Source organism: Lepisosteus oculatus, chromosome 14 (assembly GCF_040954835.1).
Source record: "Lepisosteus oculatus isolate fLepOcu1 chromosome 14, fLepOcu1.hap2, whole genome shotgun sequence".
NCBI classification, from domain to species: Eukaryota; Metazoa; Chordata; class Actinopteri; order Semionotiformes; family Lepisosteidae; genus Lepisosteus; species Lepisosteus oculatus.
In genome coordinates, this window is record NC_090709.1 from 7023301 (window position 1) to 7039093 (window position 15793).

Genomic DNA, 15793 nt, shown 5'->3' on the forward strand with positions numbered 1-15793 from the left:
TATTTTTAAGTTGAGGCCCAGGATCCAAATCTTCAGTTCTGATTTTTTAAAGTGATATCTTTCCTTCATGTCGTGGAAGTCACACGATGTGAGCAATTGTTTTTTTTACGTTGCGATCCAAAGAGCCTCAGACGCACAGTCTAACAATAACCAAACCAGAATGGATTCTGCTGGGAGCCGGGCTGAGCTCATTCTCACTCCCTGTGCTGAAAACAGAATTATTTCTTCCCCGAACATCATCTACAGATCACTTGTGCGCTTTTAACCTTCTCGCAGCTACGGGCGAGACTGACGCTCATGATATGAAGGCACCCGCTGGAACACATTCTCTAACTCTCACAATCGCAACAGATTTCGCTTTAAAAAAAAAAGTAGATATAGTCCTGAAAAAAGCATAAGTTTTATCAGTTTTTACATTAATCTATTTTGAATCAAAGTTTGATTTTTTTTATTGCATTTTACATTATAATAATAATAATCATCATCATCATTATTGCTTACACTTATATAGCGCTGTTCTGGATACTCCACTCAATGCGCTTTACAGGTAATGGGGACTCCCCTCCACCACCACCATTCTCCTGAATGATTACAAAACCTTGGTTTTACGTCTCAGCCGAAGGACGGCACCTGTTTACAGTTTAGTGTCCCCATCATTGTACTGGGGTATTAGGACCCGCATGGACCGCAGTGTGTGCGCCCAGCGACAGAAACCAGATGTGTGTCGGGCTCGGCTGTGAGCAGGACAATGACGTCACGGGGACAAAGTAGAGGAAATCAAAACGGTTCTATAAAAGACCTGTGTCAGCTGTTGGTTTGCAGTCTGGACTCTAAATCCTCCGATCCGATTTTAAATCTCTCTAATACCTGAGCGGCTTCTTCCGAGTATTTATTCGTATACTTATTAGTAGTATGAAGGATGTGACAAATTTATGATTTCTTGGAACAAAATGGTTTTTATTTGCATTCGAAATGAAGCGGAATTTTAGCGCAACACACAAACCCTTTGTCTTTTTTAGATAGTGATTTTTAAACAGATATAAATGTAGAAAACGTGTTTTATTTTAGCACTACAATAGCAGGATCAGTGGCGTAATGAATAACGCGTCAGGACTTCCATCAGAAAATTATACTGTAGGTTGGACTGCCGTCTGGCTTGTTTCGTTTATACCACTTACATTCTTTTATATAAATGAACTCCACCTGAAAGCTATAGAACACACTTTAGGTAAGTTGTCTGCAGCCTCATGCGAATTTCGACAACTTACCCAAAACACTGTACTGTCCGGAGTTCAGCTCCAGCTCTGAACTCAATTGCAATGAAAAACCATGCGTAACAAAACTGGAGAACAGCTGAACTTGTGCTCAGTTCGGTGATGAGGGTTCAGAACTGTCCTTGTTGTAATTAGCACGAACTGCACAGGCTCTGAATCAGACCATGTCAATTAGTCTGATCAGTGTAGGACACGTTAATGTAGAATTATTAATAGGTTTATTAGTTAGTTAGTTCAGGTTTACCCACCTGAACTAATGTAGAATTATTACTTGGTCTGTCTCTTGTTTGTATATAAATGAATGTCTCTGACAACTTAATGTTAGTTTTACGATGTAGGTCAGGCGTTGACATATGCACGAGTATACGAAATGTCTCACTCCTGATTCAACTCATGTTCTATAGGAGATTGGCGATTCCTCCTGTTTCTCATACAACCATATCAGAACAGAAGACCGTGTCACCCAGCTGTGATTCAAGATCGACTCGCATCTTTATCCCTTTTTTGTTCGTGATCATTATTTTCTTTAGTTATGATCAATATTGAACTTTTTCTAAATTAAATGACAATAATCAAACATGCAGGCAGATTTTTGAAAAGTATTCGGAATTGACAGGGTGCCCCTTTGGAACAGTCATCAGAAAATGTGAGAAAATGAAAGTTATGTAAGCTCTCACACAAAGCATTGAAGATTGGAATCTGAGTGTAAAAAAGCTACCCGTCTCCCAATGATAGGCAGGGATACACACCATGACTCGAATAGACTCAGCAAACTTTAACACCTATGATATTACGAGTGCTTTGCACGTGTCGAATTTCAAGAAGGAACTACTACAACAGTTGTGGACATAATTCATTACCACCGGCAAAGTCCAATACCGGCAACTTCTGAGAAAATAATGTTCACTCATGGAATTTGGTCTTTGAACGGCTGGCGGGAAAATTCATTTATACTCCTGTTGCACCCTCAGCTGAAACATGTTAAAATAACAACGCAGATTTGTTGGAGAACCTGACAAGAATTATTGGGTTAGCACTGTATGTATTCTGGTATATTTACTTTAATTTTAATATAAATGTAAACATGCATGCTGTATAATCTATTGTAATTTTAAAATATGTTAGCTGAGGATGCGAGGGGGGCTATTATACCTTGTGATACACGCAAGGAACTGTAAAAAAGGCTGGTATTTGAAAAAAATTGGCGATCACAAGAAAACCACAATTTATGTGGTATTATCATCAATATCCTTCAAAATCTATGTTCAAATGAAGGATTTAAAGAAACTATGAAAAAACCAACAGTAATAGCAGAGGATTTTGATTTTTGCTCTTCAAGTCAGTAGATCGACATAGAGTTGCGCCCCTACAAACAGCACAAAGGATGAAACCCACCTCTTTCGTTATTGCTATGTTTGTGCCGGTGAAAGTAGCATTTGTGCTATTGAAAGCATCTCAGAAGATGAAGGTGCAGTCACTTCCACATGTCATGATATCATTAGATCCGACGACAAGAGCTGAAGCCCCCGGCATTTTCCAAGCCAGCAATGTGAGGAAGATGGACATGGAGGAAGGTAGTGTGGCTGAGCGGTCTAAGGTGCTGGATTTTAGGCTCCAGTCTCTCTGGGGGCGTGGGTTCGAATCCCACTGCTGCCAAATGTTAGTGTTTTAAGACCTGCAATACGATCAGTAAAAGCGCTTTTTGTTAGGCTGCGGGAGGTGTTTAGAGATAGACTTTCTAAAAGACAGGCTTAACATCAAGGCAGAAAAAATATTTTGTTTTCTCAACAGAAATTCTCTTTGGCACGTTCAGCTTTATGTAGGGAACAACATCTGCCGAGATCACTTTTGAGGCAGTGCACATGATAGTGTACCGGCAAGTAAATTTAATATTGGCGTTGGTGGTGAGCTGCTTTTGTCTGTGAAACTTTTAATTCTTCACGCCGAATCGTTGGCAGGGGTAATAGCTTATCTTTGAACAGAGCGCTCCATCAGAAATACTTTGTTCGTGCTCAAAAGAGATCAGAGGATTAACTTCATGAATTCACATAGCATACCTTACAGGAAAAAATTAAAAGGGGAATTAATTGTGCTTCCTGATGTTGTTCCTGTGGTTTCTTTGGATACAGAGGTGAATGTTCTTTGAAGTTCTGCTAGAGTATCCACTGGGTGGGCTTTATCAATCAGCTCGGATAGGTCATCAGTGCTCTGTCTCCGGAAAATAATCAGCACTGTCGTTTTTTCCTGTGCTGTCTTTTAAAACATATAAGATCACGAGTTTACAGATTTCTCCAAATAACAACTATACATTTTAACCCAGCGGTTAGCATTCCTTCAATCCAATAGTTTTACTCCTGGTAAAAAGCAGCGAAATATATAGAGAGATGATATTCAAATATTTCAACATTCTTATTGGATTACCTGTATGGATATATCGCTCAGAATTCCTAATATGATTTTGGGTTCAGCTTTGCTTTACTACTTTCAGAGTCTTTTATTGACCTTGCTGAAGCAGAGAAGTGACATAATCACAAATGCGACCTACCTGTGCTGCTGTTTTTGGTTAATAATGATTAAAAAAAAACAGCTCCTTGCATTAAGAGCAAGAGCAACCAACACGCTCGCTTGTTGTGTTTGGTATTTTCCGGGGTGCTCTTCCTCAGCTGCAAAGTTATTTGGTGAGCAAAGACCTCTGAGAAGGAGTCTGAATCCGTCAACAACACAGGAATTCTAAGATCGCACTGCCGTCTTGTGTACAGAGATCTGCCTTTTCCTTATAGAGTTTTTTGGTATATAAGAACACGTATCCTACCTTGAATGCTAGTTTCAAAAGATATGTTACCGGATCACAGATTTTCTTGAAAAGATTTGGGGATGCACCTACCAGGATTCAAACCCGGCTCAATTATTTAGAAGGCACCTATACCACCAACGCACTTCTGAGAAACACCGGCACATTTCCGCAATCCTCCCTCTCACCTACAAAGTTATGAAGAGACAGACGTCCAATGAAAACTAATTTGATTCACTCAAGGCTCCGCTCTTTTATTGTGATGTCATTTTAATTAATGTTAGCTGTGATAAGGTGTTGTTTCTGTCTCTTAAAGTTTAAGTCTGCTCCTTTCTTCCTGGTTTAGAAATAACATGTTTAATGATTGTTTACAAACACCACTATCAATTATTTGTCCAGCTCTAACGCCTGTGTGCGTTGACAAGGTATCTCCAAAGGACATATTAAATAACATGATCCTTCCTGTTACCATTCCTGTGGTTGGAGCGTTGTTTCGCCCTTTTTCGTTCTTCTACAATATTTGCAGACAGGACTTTATCACTCGAGTTGTACAAAACAAGTCGGTCCATGAAAATCATCTGTACTGCTGTTGTTCTATGCGTAGTTTAATCAAGGTAGTCGAGTGAGGAGGTAAAAAAGCACTCCCCGTCGATAAATCAATAATCGTCGCCCGTGTGACTGGATATAAAAATAACGGATTCATTTTAACCAATCTCTGGAAGCTTCGATGCGGTTATTTTTCCTTCCTTATTTCTTCATTCCTATGAATTTACTCTGTAGTAGAGGAAACACAAAAGTGGGAAACTGCAGGCATCCTTCGTTAGTGGTGGATTGTGTTCAGAGAGCATCAGCACATCTCAGTTCTGTTAATAAGTCTGTTGGGGATATACCCCAGTGGTAGAGCGCATGCTTTGCATGTATGAGGTCCCAGCATCTCCAGGTGCTTTATATTTCTGTGCTCACATTGCAATCTTCTGTTGAATGCTCATGTTCATAGAGAGCCAAGTTCACACAATTAAACTCGGGCACACTCGAAGTGCTACGGTGTTGCTCTGCTGTTTTAAATGCACCTCTAAAGCATTTAGTTCTGTTAACTACCAAATGATTTGAACTAATTTTATGTCATATTCAGGAAATCCAGAGGTCTTCAGACGTGTCGTGGCTGTTGAAGAAGACACCTTTTGAATCTCACCCGGGATTTCTTGAGAGATCATTCAGCGAGCGAGTCCTCCCTCTGGACTCCACACTGAGCTGAAAACTGCGCGAATTCCATTGTACAACCGAGAAAAAAACTGATGGACCAAACAACGACATTTGATGATTGCAAGAAATTCAAGAAACACAACAGTCCGAACACAGGTTTGAATCCCGAACGCTTAATTTAAAAGACAAAGCGAAGGATACGACCTGTAAACTCTCTTCATGTCTTACAGTTTATGATATAAAAAACACCTTACTTTCATAATAATTTCTTGCTGCTGATAGACTATTTATTGAATTTTAACAAATTCACAATTACAAACATTTTGGGTTAAACAGTTACTGACATACTTTAACGAAGAGAAACGTTAGTGCCTTCCGGTGTGTTAGCCAATTTCTCAAAACAATATTTGTTAGTCTCTCGGGAGGCTGCGCAAGGTGTTTAGAGATATAATTTCTAAAAGGCAGGCTCCCTGAGCTTAACATCAAGGCAGAAAAAATGTTTTTTTCTCTACAGAAATGCTCTTTAAATTTCAGCATAGTTACAACTCCGTTTATAAAGGGTGTGCACACTTATAGAACCAAGGCATTGAAACGTTTTTTTTTAACTGTTGTTCCAAAAAATGTTCCATTTGTTTGCGTTCTTAATGTTGTTGATTTTAAGATCTTATTAAATGCGAAAAAATCTGACAGTGAAAAAAGGTCAAAATGCTATTGAAAAAATCAGTAATGTGAGGAAAGATGAATTGTGGGAGCCCCTTAACTACCTATGTCATGCTGTATTTCTCACTCATTCTGCTGGGAGTGGTGCCGTCACTTCTGGATAAAGTCTGTCAGTAGACATTCCAGACGGGTCAGGTACTGTATGACTGCGCTTCGGCACAAGAAGAGACATGTGACTTGCGAGGATCACAACAGTGTCATTCACCATGTAGAGCCCGGGTAGCTCAGCCGGTAGAGCATCAGACTTTTAATCTGAGGGTCCAGGGTTCAAGTCCCTGTTCGGGCGTTTGTGTTTTCCTTAAGTGTATTGTGAATTTAATTATAAATCGTATTTTATCTTCCACTCTTCTAGCTGTACTGTCGATATTTTAAAAGTTAATCACTTGTATTTTCTTTAGTGTTTCCTTTCACAAACTGAAAATGTTCAAGACTATTTTGTCACAACACTCCATGTAGATAATCACAGGAAAAGAAAAGGAAACGCAGTGAGGAGCTCACACAGTGAGTACTCTTGAATACAACAAGGGGAAAGGCACACTGTGGAACATCACTTCCAAGTTTACAGTGACAGCTTCTATTTCCATTGATGAATGAGACAGATTCATGAGGAGATCCTCAGCACAATTAAGCGAACACATCGCTATTTCGGTCTGATGTAGAGGCTCCATGTGTGTCAGCAGTACTATAAATTTTAAGTCTTATACACTTTCAGGGGCTGCATCTGTAGGGCTTCATCTAAGGAGACTGTTTTACTTTACCACACGGTTACATTCACCCACCCAATTTATTCTCAGAATACCCAATGGCTCAATAACCCTGTTTTCCCCTGGGAACCACCAGTGTACAGTCCCATTCCATTCAAAAATATAACAAATATATTAAATTAATATATTCAATGAATAAATATATTCAATGAACTGTGTAACAGAGCGCTGGAACTGTTTTTAGGGATGGCTGAGTGGTTAAGGTGTTGGACTTAAGCTCAATAAGCAAATGTCTATGTGGGTTCAATCCCTGCTCCTGTAATTTGCTTTTGAAGTGACAGAACACTTTGAAGATTTACACTCTATTAAAATATGTATTTACTAAATTTCAGTTCTCCTCACACCCTGGGATAACTGAACTCACACTATCACGTACTTAAGGCTTTACATGCATTAGCTGTGATACAGCTCCTAATAAAGACAGAATGAAACTGTATCAATAATAAATGACATGTTTTAAACAAACGTGTATTGATAAACTTCATTATTAATAAAAGTGGTGTGACGGGAAAGCAAATTAAATATTACAATGATATTCCAAGCAACTGATGTGTGCCGGAACCAAATGTCATCCACTGTGGGCTTTGTAAATTGTTTAAAAATCGTAAGTGAAGTTGAGATAATTAACAATTTGTTGAATCCTGCAGTTACAGATTAAAATGTGAGAAGAATTTCTCTGGGTTTATCTCTGTCCGAGTGCCTGATGTGAATATGCTGAACGCAGTGTCTTTGATTTATGTACTCAAACAACCAAAGAATCCCATTCTTGTCATCCTATGGTTTGTCAAACGTGATTTTTTCAAAGTGGGTGCGATTTCGTTTAGTCTTTCGCTCTTGTACTAGAGCAGTAATGTTTCTAGACGTGCATGAGCATGGTATACAGGCTGACAGCAGGAACACGTGGCCCACAAGCAGTGACAGTATCAGAGGTGTCTGCAGTATGTTGGTTTGTGAGCAGCGATAAAATAAAATGCCGAGGAAGCAGGTGTGCCTGCATTAATAAAGCTCCATCGAGCGGAAAAAGTAACAGAAGAACCAACCTAAATCCAACAGAAAGTTTCTGCAGCTGAAATCACAGGCAAAACCACTGCAGGCTTGAACTCACAACCTCAGCATGACTCCATTATGTACTGCTATATAAGGACAATGCACCGACCAACTGTGCCACTGAAGCTGCACAATGGGATTGTTACATGTCTTAGATGTATTTATTGGAAGGTTGCAGATATCATAAATCACTGATTTCATTATCTGCATGTTTAATATCCAGGAGAGAGAACTCCTTCAGGTTCTACAGCTCATAAGTGCACTTTAAGAAGTCTGCTTTTGTGAGATGGATCTCCGAGGTGCAGCTTTTTTCTTATTACTAAAGATACCTCTACATTGTAAACTATTTGAAGACCTAGAAAAAGGAACATGGCGTTAGTTGAAATAAGCACTGAATGGGTTAAAACCCACGCTCTTTGAATTGCTAAAGCGATGCCTTGAGGAGAATAAATCAACATACTGTATTCACACAGGTCACTCGGCCACAGACAAGAACGATCAGCTACCACCACTATTATTATCATCATTATTATTATTATTCAACCATATGGGGAACAATACAGTTGAAGAATCCCACTGTTCTTATGGCAAGAAAAATAACACGAGACCACTGTAAGAGGTCGAGTGTTGTAATTGTTTTAACAATTGATTTCTATTTTTCCCTCTTATGGGCGACCCTGTGGTATTTCTTTTTCTCTTCGTTGTTGTGCACGGGCTAGTTCTGCAGCGATATTTGCCGCAGAAATTTCTGCGCAGCTCCGTATTAAATCTGTTCTCAACTGCAATGGACAGAAGACGACTCCAGTAGATAGCTGTGTAGTTCTGTAGGACCACACACGACACTGTGATAGTGCGGCTCTTAATGGACTGGTACACAGACCACATGAGAGGCAAGCAAAACGCTTTTAAAATTCCACAGGCTCACCAAGTCAGAGGAACAGCAATGAACTGAAAAGATCTGTTACAGACGTCTATGTCAACCTCTTTAGAGCTATAAATGCCATTTGTTTAATTTATCTGTAGATTAACACTCCCAAGTAACAGCACTTTACAGTATATTAATGTTAATTCCGCTGGTGGACATTAGCTGGTGTTTTTTGTAACAATTTGTTTGCTCTGCTGTAAGGAATAATAATAATAACATCACTTTATTAACCCTTTACAATTTATTGCATTAGGAATGATCTTTTTGCATACCCCAGCTTGCTCTCCATGAGACACACAGATAAGGAGAGAGCCTGGGGTCAGAGCACAGGATCTGCCATTGTATGGTGCCCTGGAGCAGTTGGGGTTAAGGGCCTTGCTCAGGAGCCCAGTGGAGTAGGATTCCTCTGCTGGCAGAGGGATTTAAACGAGCAACCTTACAACCACAGGCGCAGATCCTTAGCCACAGAGCCACTGCTCCACCCTAAATATGGAAAGTAAAGTATAGTAAAGAATATACAGTATATAAAGCACGCAAACCTAAATGTTCAAAGTTTTCAGGCTCTTTAGCATTTTCCTTCACATATGGAAAAAGTTTGATGTGTTCTTGTCACATTTCTCCAAGTAGATAATCTACACAAGAGCGCATGTAACAGTAAAGGACATACAGTGAGGAATTCGCGCAGCTTTCAGCTCAGTGCAGAGTCCAGAGGGAGGAATCGCTCGCTGAACGATTTCTCAGGAAATTTCGGTTGAGATTCAACAGGTGCTTCTTCAACAGCTATGACAAGTTGGAAGACTCATTGAAGTCTGAAGAGATCAGCCTCTGTGACAGAGTGTCCAGTGACACTAACTAACTGTCCTACTGTTCTCTGCTAACGTAGAGGGTGAATGTTGATTTAGGTGAATGTAAGGTTTCTTTCTTGTAAAATATTTTCGAGCGTATTTTTGCTGCTGAAAATTAATCTTGTGTATTTGAATGAATTCTGATATTGTCACCTAATTCTATACATTGTTTCATCAGACTAGAACATTTAGAGGAGCTCAATTGCATTAATTAATTGCATAGTGATATTATTTCTTGCCGTTTAAATACTTCAGTCAAAACTGTAGAGAAGTTGCTCCTGTTTTCACCATTATAAGAACTGTGATTCACCAGTATTATTTACTCTCATAAAAGTATTGTAATTGTATTGTTCTGTTCCGTTACAGCCTTGAGTGACACAAATCTTCTCCTTTACTGCACTACACTTCTCCAGAGGCCAGTTCAGCACACAAGGATCCTCATTCAAACAAACACTGCAATCATTTGATAAATGCCATTTCTCATCCTTTCTCTTAGTGTTGGTGCTACTACTGTATGCAAAGGAGGCGACTTGACAATGAAAGGTGTAATCATCTTAAAGAGAGTCTTCATGAAGGAGTGTGTCGGCAAGCTCTCCTCTGGCAATTGACCGGGCTTGTGAAGAAACCAATCTCATTCAACAACCATACAAATTGCACAGCTTAAGGCACATGAAGCACAATTCGTGGGCTAATTGACACAAAACAATGTCACTTCACCTTATCCACAAAGCTGTTTTGCTTGTCTGACCACCTCTTCCTACATTACAGTGAGCACATACTGTATATTTCAGTATCTTTTATTTACCTTACTATTTTACTGTCCCTTTCACCCATGTGGAGATGTATCCACAGCGAAAACCCCGTGTTTCGCCCTACGTTTGTGCCAGTTTTACAATCGGTGTAGGAGCCTGCCTTACAGAAGTCCAGTAGCACAGTTGGTCAGTGTGTGGTATGCATGTAGCTGTGCACAGTGGAGTTATAATGAGGTTGTGTGTTCAAGCCTTCCCTGGAGCATTAAGTCTTTTGAACGTTTTCCACCCAAAAAACGTTCATTCGCTGTAGTAGTTTCACTGTGACTTTGCAGGTAAAATATTCTTAATGAGAATAATATTTCATATGCGATAAATAACTGAACTAGAAAATATTGGAGAGAAATGGCTAGTCACACTATTTGCAGCAGGCACTCAGAGAGAGAAATGTCCTGTCATTAAAGAAAATTCATGAAGAAGAGGAGTGACATCATTGCAAAGGCGATATTTTCTGATGTCTGTCTTGGTTAATAATCATTTGCGTGGGAATTACTTCTGTCATTATTACTAATACTGATAAAAACAGAAAACTCACAGCTCTCTGGAAGTTGGCCTGGACTCTAGAAAGTGTTTTTATTTGCAAGCGGCTCTGGAACTCAACACCTGTTGATGGGTCACTTCTGTCAGACACATCAGTGGAACCCAAGCCCACCTACACACACATTCACACACACTAACAGATATACTGTACACCTACACTCTCACACACATTTACACTCACAGACACATCACACATTTATACACACAATAAGACACTCACACACTCACATATATACACTCACAGACTCACAGATACACAAATAGACACTATATACGCACAAAGACACCTACATACACTCTTAGGTACAGACACACTATAACTAACACTAATGCAGATACTGCTAATATTACAACAGTAACACAATCACCAAAACTTACACTATCATTGTTACTAACACTGACAAAAACTACTACTAGACTAATAATACTTATAATAACAGTAATACTCTCATGAAAACTAACATGATGATGATGAGTGTTAATACTCTGACACTAACACTATAAGTATCACTAATATTACATAAATACTAGCATTAAAACTAAAACTATCAGTAATGCTATCATCATTAATACTCACATAGACACTACACACACTGACAGACATGCCCACACATACACTTACAAATATAAAACTACACACTGACAAACACTACACACTCACAGACACAAACCATACACACACATTCTCAGGCATGCATTCACAGAAACAAATAGACACTATGCATACTCATAGACACACACTTATAGACACCAAACACTCAGAGACCCCACACGCTCACACACTAACAGACACAACAAGCTCACAGACACATACCTACACACTCACAGACACACAGCCCACACACACAGACACCACACACTTCCAGACACGCACCCACACACGCACAGATACTACAAACTCACTTACCTACAGATACACTATAACACAAATATAAATACTACTAATACTACAACAGTAACACTATAATTATAATTAATATTAACATGAATATGAACATTAAAACTAAAACAATCAGTAGTGCCACTGTCATTAATACTCACATGTAATAATACTCAGTAATATTAACATGAAGACACTGATATTAGTATTAGTTGCTGCTCGTTGCTCGTGACGTCACACCGCTCTCTGTGACAAATGCGAGACACTTAGACGCGTGCAGTGACGAGGCGCCTGTCGCCGTGGTTACCATTCTTATGATTTATAAACACTGGAAAAATGCATTTAAACTGTTACATACATTTATGAACTTGAAATATCATTTTCTAGCTCTAGGATACAGTTACCTAAATAATAATATGAATAATCATTGTTTAATTTCGGATTGAACATTATTAACCCTAAACGCACTATGGTAATTGGTCGATACAGTCTTTATTAACTGTTCTCTAGATACTTAAACAGGGTCAAGAAAAGAATCAGTACTCACCAATCGGTGAAGTTAATCGATTTTTCTACGGTTCTTCTCCGTGCGCTCCGTGCGCCTCCCACGCTCTTTCTCTCTCTGATCCCGGTGCTCTGGCTGGTGTCTGTGACATCACAGCGCTTATTCTGACAGAGCAGAGCGCGTCTCTGCTGCTTTTGTGTGTCTTTTTCATGAATGCCAGAGGTACAATGTTGCAAAAAGAAAAGCGTTTTTTTTTGTTTTGTAAAAAAGTGAGTGCTGATTTTTATTTTATACAGGAAACGCATGCATGTTGAAACACTATTTAAATTCTATAAATAACTGAGAAATAATAAAGCAAGGAAAACATGATATATGTAAAAATACAATTTGATCACATAATTTACTTCATTACCTCTGGTGGTTATATGTTTTTTTTCTGTTGTGTTTTTTTCTCTTGTACATGTTTCTTAATCTTCTGGTTGTAGTTAAATTTGTAAATTCTATACGTTTAATAAAAAAAGTTTTAAAAAGTAGTGCATCTCTGCTGGAGGAGACTCCTGGTTTTCATACAAATATAACATCTCCAAAAAACTAAACCGGGCTGTGAAGAGAGGAGATTTATAACAGTTGGAGAAGGAGAGTGACAAACCGAGGAATGAAAATCATTAAACAGAAAAAAAATAGTTTACTTCACAGATTAATGCGTTACAAAGCGTACCCGTGTGGAGCAGTAGAGAACGAGCACGAGTCCCTGAAATAAGCGCTTTTAAGGGTTTTACACGAATCTTCAGAGTAAAAGAGCCAGGAGGATCAGACTCCTGATCCTGGAGGTGTATACTGGTTTTATTTCCACCAAGCTCTCACTTCTATAGGTAGTCTGATGATTTCACTTAACTTTATAATTGTAACTAGACTTCAACTAATTGTACATTTATAAGACTGTCTGTGAGAGCAGCTGAATCCCAGGGCTGGTGTGGAATCACACACAGACAGATCTTCTTCTGTGTGATCTGAGTCCCACTGCTCAGAGCTACAGACTGGTCAACTGGTCACTATTTTAGTCACGACCATCGGCCTTTGGCTACTAATAATCAATATACTGATCAGAGTGTCAATACTGGTGTTTATTACATAAATACAAAAATAATTCCACACTCACTTGTGTTATAAAACACTTAAAAAACATGTTTGGAGGCTGATATACATTAAAGAAAGTAATACTGAAGGGCTGGAAGTCCTGGAAAGGGTTTATTGAAGTTTCTTGCTTCTGCCCTGGAACAGAGCCCACAGCTGCCAGATCAGTGACCCCTGAGCCCAGTTCACAGAGAGGAGAATCAGGAGCTCTTTTATGTCTCTAAGAGGGCTGGGAGAAAGGGGAAAAGGGGGAAATGTGACTTGAGTCCAGGCTGTTCTGTCTGATATTGTTCATGTAGCAGCACTGATTGTCTGAATATCTTCTGGTTCTGGATTGTGAGGATAGAGAGCAGTACAGCATTGAGCTTCTGTCTGAGTGTGAGTCTGAGCTGTGAATCTGACTGAGAAGAGAATAATGATTTTTTATTCTGCCTCTGAAAATTTTTCTTCTTTGCCAAGTGGTGTTGCATCCCCTTCAGATACTCTGCACAGACTGCACAGAGTGAGAGAAGAGGAGAGAGAGATGGACAGATAAGAGCACACACAGCGAGACAGACATACGTCTTGATTTACTTTGAAGCAAGTTTCAAAGGTAAACGCAGACGTCACTTTGAGCACTTGGTCTTTTATAGTACAAATATCACACTGTGCTCTACATGGCCGTGTCTTCAAGATCGTTGTGAACCAACACAGTGGGCAAAAGACGTATAATATACGTCTATTAAACGCATACCTTAGACGTCTAAATGTGGTCTACAATTCGTCTAGAATGAAATTCTAATATACGTCTAAAGTTATACGTCAATTATACGTCTATGTTTAGACGTTCATTATACATAAATGGTTGGAGTTCTATTATACGGATAAATTTAGAGGACTATTATACTGTACATATATGGTTGGAGTTCCGGATAACTTTAGAGGACTATTATATGTATATGGTTAGAGGTCTATTATACGTATAACTTTAGAGGTCTATTATACGTATATGGTTAGAGGTCTATTATACGGATAACTTTAGACGTCTATTATACGTATATGGTTAGAGGTCTATTATATGTATATGGTTAGAGGTCTATTATACGGATAACATTAGAGGTCTATTATACGTATATGGTTAGAGGTCTATTATATGTATATGGTTAGAGGTCTATTATACGGATAACATTAGAGGTCTATTATACGTATATGGGTAGAGGTCTATTATACATCAAAGTTAGGTTTTATAGGTGTAGAAACAAGTAAACCAAGCCAATGATTAGGTTTAGAAATTTATTCTGAAAATACACATTCACACCTGAAACATATGTATTTCAAATTATATAACAATCAACAATCAACAATCAACATATGGGCAATAATCATAAAAAACACAACTAGTCTTAAACTTCAGCTACAAATTCTGGCAACATGGCAATATACAGTATAGTAATGACAAACACAAAACTAATTACATTAACACACTAACTCAAAACCACATTTTGATTCAAATATACATTTTAAAATGTACAACTTCTATATTTCCAAGAAAAAAAAATATTACAATGGAAGTTAAGACGATTTTTGTCCACTATTTGCAAACCCTGTCTAATTGTCCTAACAGTTAGAACCAAAAACCTATTATTTTCAGTGTCCAGATCTCCTGGCCCCCTGCCTTGCATATACATTCTTCACGTAACACATTGCGTGCTCCTTTATTTCTTTTTCCGTTGATGTAGGGTGGGACTTCAGCACCGCAGCTAGGAGAAAATTATATAATATTACTTCCCAAATAAATGATGATTAATATCTTCTTTAGTATAATCTAAAAAATGAACGGTTTACTAAGCTCAAAGCTGAAATAAATGTATAAAATTTGGCTTGCATCATAGCAGTTGAGCAATAAAGTCTGTCCTAATCAAAGAGTACCCAAAGTTTGAAAGCAAAACGATTTTGTGTCATCTTCCCCATTCACACTATTTTTATGTGCCATTTTCTGCTTATTCACGTACTATTTTAATCAAAATAATATTAAGAAAGATCTGTATGTATTCAGATAGTATTATTATTGTTCATACTTACTCATCAAAAGAGGATTGCTGAGATATTTGCGGATATACTTCTACGTTTGAAAAACGTGTCCAAAATGGTGACCAACGAATACTAGCAACGCATTGCGGTATATAACCGGAAAATATGCTGGGTTCGATATTTTCTCAACGTATGCGTTTATTAATGCTGTCGATATTATGGTTGGAATTTAACATTGATAATACATCGCGGCTATGTGCCCCCTGCTATGAGCTGATGTGCAATTATAACGCATACAGTTAGTAAGGATCGGTCACTGTTGTATGGTATTATATATAATGACATT

The 15793-nt window shown here is 38.5% G+C and overlaps 1 non-coding gene across 1 annotated transcript; it reads left to right on the forward strand.

Moving 5' to 3' along the window:
- Positions 1 to 6201: 6201 nt before the first annotated feature.
- On the forward strand, positions 6202 to 6274 carry trnak-uuu (transfer RNA lysine (anticodon UUU)). Its single transcript has one exon. It is a non-coding gene; the product is annotated as a tRNA-Lys (tRNA).
- The last annotated feature ends 9519 nt before the right edge of the window (positions 6275 to 15793 follow it).